The 6,537-nt window shown below is 30.5% G+C and overlaps 1 non-coding gene across 1 annotated transcript; it reads right to left on the reverse strand.

Annotated features, from left to right (window-relative positions):
• Nucleotides 1-423: 423 nt before the first annotated feature.
• Nucleotides 424-495, reverse strand: Trnaw-cca (transfer RNA tryptophan (anticodon CCA)). Its single transcript has one exon. It is a non-coding gene; the product is annotated as a tRNA-Trp (tRNA).
• Nucleotides 496-6,537: the final 6,042 nt, after the last annotated feature.

A 6,537-nucleotide genomic window follows, 5' to 3' on the forward strand; every position in this document is an offset into this window, starting at 1 on the left:
AAAGATGCAGAGGCCGAAAAGTTTATTTTAAACGCATGGACGTGCGAAAAAATTCAAGCAATTTATTGATGTATTTTAGTGATTTGGTTTTTAATCTAGATTATTAGATTTTTTTCAAAAAAGAAAAAATGTGTATATTCAATAAAAACAACAAAATAGTATTAAGTATTTACTTTTAAGATAATATAAAGATCATGAGAACAGCTGAAAAATTTGAAATTGTTAAAAAGAAAACACAACAAAAATACAAAAAAAAACTGTTTTTATTTGTTTTTAAATAAAATACTTTAAATTGGACTAGTTAAAAATTGTTAACATGTTGTTTATGTTTGTCAAGTTATCAGTAGGCATTATTATCAATAATAATTACACAATTTGAATTTTAATTAAATGATTAAATATAAAAAAAATGAAAATTCTTTTTGACCCCGACGTGATTTGAACACGCAACCTTCTGATCTGGAGTCAGACGCGCTACCGTTGCGCCACGGAGTCGATAAAGTTTATTATGTTAATTAGCAACCACACAAGGTATTATGCATTTCCATTTTTATAGAAACCAATAAAAGGAGTCACCTGACTAAAAGCAAAGCTTTTTGCAAGGGAAATAATGTTTAAATGATTTTATTGAAAGTTATACAATATTTTATTTAGTTTAAGTATTTTACTACTAAGGTTTAGAATTTTTTACGAGTAAAATATAAAGATATTGGTGATTTAAAAACAAATAATAGTGAACTTAAAAACTGTCGATAGTAGATGTTTCATGTCCCCACCAACAATCTTTAAAACAAAATTACTTCCAATTAAAATTAAGTTCAAACTTGATCTATAGTAACTCTCGGTTTATCTTTTAAGACTTCCATTTAGAACTTGAGAATTACTTAATCCTTAAATCATTTCTATAGAACTAAGTCTTAAGCAGTTTTAACTTCTAGAACGTTAAGATCTCGGCTGAATGAAACTAAATTTAAACGTGCTTTTGTTGTAAAACAATATTTTCGGAAACATTTCTTCAGATGCACATATTTTTTCCATAAATCTGAAAAAATCAACCAATATCGAAACGAACAGTATTAAAGAGAGAACCTATTGAAACATTGACCATATGAGATTAAGTGTGATTAGTCTAAAGTTCATTTGGTGTTGACTAAAGGGTCATATTTATTGCGATAATAGGTGCGTTTTTTTGGTAAAAAATATCGTACTTCAGATAAAAGTAGTAGTAGTTTCCAACAGCGGATATAACTTTAACGTTTGCTCAAGTCTTCAATACTAATGTTGGTACAATTTATAATTCTTGGGTGTATCGATAGTATGTTCGTAGAGTTTTATAATGTTGAGAATACATGTTTTATATGTTACTTCACGACGCGACAGAATTAAATTATTGCCGAGAGCGTTTATATAAGAAAAACGATGCATTTTGTATCGCGTTGGGTGGCATAGAAAGCTGTGTAATTTCCTCTAAGCCAACGCGTTTTTGAAGTACCAAAGTAAGGTCACTTAGCAGTCTAATTTCAAAAACCCATACTTTCTTGAATGCTCGCACACTAACTTGACAAAATTGCATGTTTTGCAATTTGTTTACATTTCTACAAAATGCTATGGTGGCTCCGTATTTACTGTGGTGCGACTACCTTCCAGAATAAAAGCTAAAAAGTGGTTTTTGCAAGTATTTAAAAGAATTTTTTTTTTTGCAGTTTTGTAATAAATTATTTTGACAAATGTTTAATTGTATCAACGTTAAAATATAAAAACCGAACTATAAGGCGCCAGTTTTAGATAACATTGGAATTTTGACATATCATTAAAAATGTTTGTTATTGAAAAAATATTCCTGATTGAAATCCACCGAAATTTGTTTGCTTACAGAAACCTGTCATTGGAATTGTGTGAAATTGGAACACAAATCAGTGGAACGCTTCGTTTCACTTTTGAACATAAAAGTATCAGCTGTTCAGAAAAAATGAGTTTGGTTGAGAGTTGTAAGTCACTAGGGCCTTGTTCACAACGGACTGTTGCGCCACCCAATTTAATTTTTAATTTAATTTAAACACCGAACAAAACGCTTGAAAAATATGTAGCTTTGAATTTAAAACCAATGAATGTGGGTTATTAAAATCACGGGAACGAAATGCACTGAAGTGTCAACTTACTACTCATTGGGCACAATTTTCAACATTTTTGGAGTACTTTTCAGGAAAACCTTTTCCATTTTCCAATTTGATGATGAAAAAAACGTCTGTCGTTTTTCTAAACCAACGTCTAGCGTAATTTTCAAAAGCCATCACTATTTGTGACAAAATTTTTAGGTTAAACCATTCAAATATATTTCTATCCACAAATAATTGAGAATTAATTTCAAATTCAGAGGGAAACTTAAATACTCATTTTTAGATTAGCAGAAATCACGGGAACTAGGGCCACTTTACTAAAGTATTTCTGTCGATTAAGTTCACATGGACTTAATTACCTGCAACAAATCAATGTACAATCATAATTTTTACTATTTTTTCCAGATGCAGTTTTTAATAAGAAATATATACTTATTGCATTTTGTAGGTCTTTTGAAAAAACGAAACATCCTGCTCACCCGAGTTCTAATATTCTATAAACTCATATCAAAATTATATTTCACAATAACACTTAAGAATTTGTCAAAGGAAAGAGTTAGTTAGTTAGTTAGTTTGAGTTAGAACTCAAACGCGTAGTTTTATTAAAGTTGCAAAATTTGTAGTTATTCGAAACTGCTATGTTATGTTTCTTGGGAAATAAGTATAGATATTTTTAAACTATCAAGAATCCATACAACTGCCATACCTATTCTAAAATATAATGCTCTGTGTGTCAGAAAACAACCACATCCGTTTTTATTACTACATATACCGACTTAAATATAAACAAGTAAGTACCTACATAAACATCAAAAGTCTACAAACGGTGCAAACTTTTCAAAAATAAAAATGACTGCATTTACTTAGCCTCGCACCCGTTTTGAAAAAAAAAAAAACAAACATTATCTATTTCCTTTCACCTACTCGTATACCCAAAAAATACAAAGAAAAAACACTCAAATTCACAAAGTATCCTTTTATACTCCTATGGTTTGGTTATACATAAAACTAATGTTCTTTCAAAAAACCAAAAAATAAAAATGAAGAACCAAAACAAAGCATTAAAAAAAAAAAGGAGAATCAAACTTGTTGCACACGGTCTGCGAACAAATTTTGTTGTTTTTGTTTGCCTTTTTTTGCCTTTTGGTGCATTTTAAGATTCAAAAAAATATAAGAAATCCTTATAAAATATATTGTGATTTTTCACCACCGCATCAGGAAAGGCACTGAACCTTGCATCCGGTTTTTCTAGATTTCTATACTTACTATGGATTGAATATATTGCATTGATGTGGTGTTTTTGGGTGTGTGTGTGTGTGTCACTTATGTACAAACATAAAACATCAAAATACCCCTCCTATTCAAAAATCTTAAGTCCAAACCAGTAGAAAGAATATAGAAACACACAAAAAAGACTATGGCGAGCAACTTCTATACACAACATACAAAGCTAATCTAATGAATTGGTTTCAAGTCAGGGTTGTTAAATTTTGTTGTTTGATTTTGTGAATAAAGGGGTTTTCTTTCGTCAATCACAAGTGTTTTTGGTAAAATGTACATTTTATCTCAAAATTTATAAAAAGTAGTTTATTACTTTTTTTTTCTAAATTTGTTTTATTTTGTTCTTCTAAAATGAAAGTTGATGCAAGTACCTTAAAAATGCATAACAACACTGATGAGATCATTTCATCTAAAGCTATGCACTTTTCAAACGAGAGAAGAAGATTTTGCTTTAAGAGGTTACTAAATAAATTAATAAAAACCTTCAAAAATACCAATTTATAACAGTTTCGTTCATAAAAAAACATTTTACGACCCTGACATGTTGAAAACATTTTGTTTTTCCTTAACAGTCTCTTCAAAAAGTTAAAAAATCAACTAGAAGAATGAATGAAAAAAACTCCAAACTATAAACTATCGTCAAATTGTAAAACTTTCAAAAAAAAATTATTTGAAAGCATCTTGTATGATATTTTAAGTTTTCATTGCAAACCTTATAAGTCTATAAATACCAATCTTGTGCAATTTGGTTGCTTAACGCTCTCAGCGCTTGAAAAAGAAAACGATATTCACGTTAAATTCACTGACTTAAGCAAAGTCTGTCACAAAATTTACACTTTGAGCTTTCCACTCCTGGATTTTGTTTTTCCTTAACAGTCTCTTCAAAAAGTTTAAAATCAAGACAATCTTCGACTACAAAAAACTAACTGCCTGACGAAGAAAAAGCAAAAAGTAAAACAAATCATGAAGGAAAATATTATAATTTTTAAAAATAAGCGCATGTTGTCATTAGAGAAGTAGCATTTTTAGTTTTGGTTTCATTACTCACATTATGAAAGATGAACTGGAACACAAAAACCAAATAATTTTAATAAAAAAAAACCATAAAGCCAATATCATCATAAAACCTTGTATTCCCAAAATTTGATTTTTTTCTATATTCATCTGAAACTCGAGTTCAATTCCCATATCTGGGCATATTACCCACTTGAGTCTCTTGGACAGAATTCAGAAGAGTGACCTAAAAATGATAGGTAACCGTTGCCTAACTGAAACTTTTGTATCTCTCGAACACCGTGTCGTTAGGTTTCATGCCTGGTCTTTATTTAATCGCTACTTTCATAAACAATGCTCTAATTCCTCCCCTCAAAGTATTCAAGCGCAATACCCGTTCTTCTAGGAATGCTCTTCAGTTTACTCTTGAGCCTAATTTCGGACGTACAGATATTCTTACTTTATTCGCACTAAACAACCAGGTTTAATATGTTCCACTGATTACAAAGTGACATTCAAAACCAACGTTCATAGGTATCTCCTTTTTTATCCTATCTCTCTTCCTAATTGCTCGCACTGTGTTTTAACATTTTAAAAGTGTTCATATCCCCTTGAGTTCGCAAATAATATGCAAAAAATTTAATATTCCAAAGACACAATGTGAGCATTAGGAAAAGAGGGAAGGGTTGGGTAGGAGGTGTCGGTGAACATTGGTTTTAAATTTCTGAAAATTGCAATGACAGGGAAAGATAGAGCGTGGCAAGGTGTTCTACATTCGCGTAGTACGGCTAAAAAAAGAATCTCTGCACTTCATAGTACGGCCGAAGTTGGGATCAAGGGTAAACAGATGGGCATTCCTAGAAGCGCGGGTATTACGGTTAAATTGTTTAAGGAGATCAATGCAACTGGCTACTTCACTTGATCATAGTCCGTTAAAATAACGGGAAAAAATTTTGAGTTTTGTCAAAAAGAAATGTTTTTATTGTTTACGAAAAGTCTTAATTTTTTTTCATGCGTTAACTTAAAGGAGCTTAAAATCAAAAAAGTACGTATACGCCTCAGTGTACACATTTTATTTTAGAAATGTAACTGAATTTGAATTTTCTTGCATGAAATATGGACATTCTATGTAAAAACTTACTTTTAAGAACTTTAATAAAGAATGGACAAAAAATTGTATCAAGGAGTTGCCTTTTAGGTCTGTTAAACTTTAAATGATCTACGAGCTATCTCCATAAGATGTTTGCTAACTCTTTCAAACAATCCCTTACCGATGACTTTGTTGTACCAGATTCTGCATATTTTTAATATCTGCCTAATTTTTTTTTCGGTGTATTACTTCCTTGAACAATGGAGTTATAAGTTTAATAATTAAATGATTAATGAATTCTCACTTGGAAGTGATAGCCTACCTAATAATATTATTTGTGGAAAGCATCTAAACGCCAAACTACCATCGAATTGTAAAACTTTCAAATATTCCGAAATTATTTGAAAGCAACTTGTACGATATTTTAAGTTTTCATTACAAAATTATTAGAAATTTAAGTCTAAAACTACCAATCTTGTACAATTTGATTATTTTACGCTCTCAGCGCTTTAAAAAGAAAACAATGTGGCGTAATCTTCACCGACTTTAGCAAAGTCTTTTACAAAATATACCACATATTTATACTTTGAGCTTTCCACTGTTTGATTTCAACTGATTAAGTTCCAACGAACTTCTTCAGTATATACAATGTTAGCGTCAGATGCGATCTTTGTTGCTATTACCGCTGGGGTACCACAAGGCAGGCACTTAGGCCCTCTCCTTTTTATCCTCTTCAATCTTGATATGGAGTTTATTTCCAAATATTCTCATATCTCATTTTACGCTGCCAACACACAATTTTTCAAATCATTTAGGTCGAACTATGATTGGTACCATTTTTTCGCTAGACCTTGACAGTTTCTCAGTCTGGTGTAATAACAACAGCTTAAATCTAAATATGATACAAATGTCAGTCATTTACTTTTTCACGAATGCGAATGAACACTTCACTTTAAATTAAATTTGTAATCACACAAAAGTAAAAGTTTTTGTTTCTTTAGTCTTAGAATATTCAACAACGTAGTTTTATTAGACTTTGAGTGAGGAGTAAAATAA

The sequence above is a fragment of the Eupeodes corollae genome, chromosome 2 (assembly GCF_945859685.1).
Source record: "Eupeodes corollae chromosome 2, idEupCoro1.1, whole genome shotgun sequence".
Classification (NCBI taxonomy): domain Eukaryota; kingdom Metazoa; phylum Arthropoda; class Insecta; order Diptera; family Syrphidae; genus Eupeodes; species Eupeodes corollae.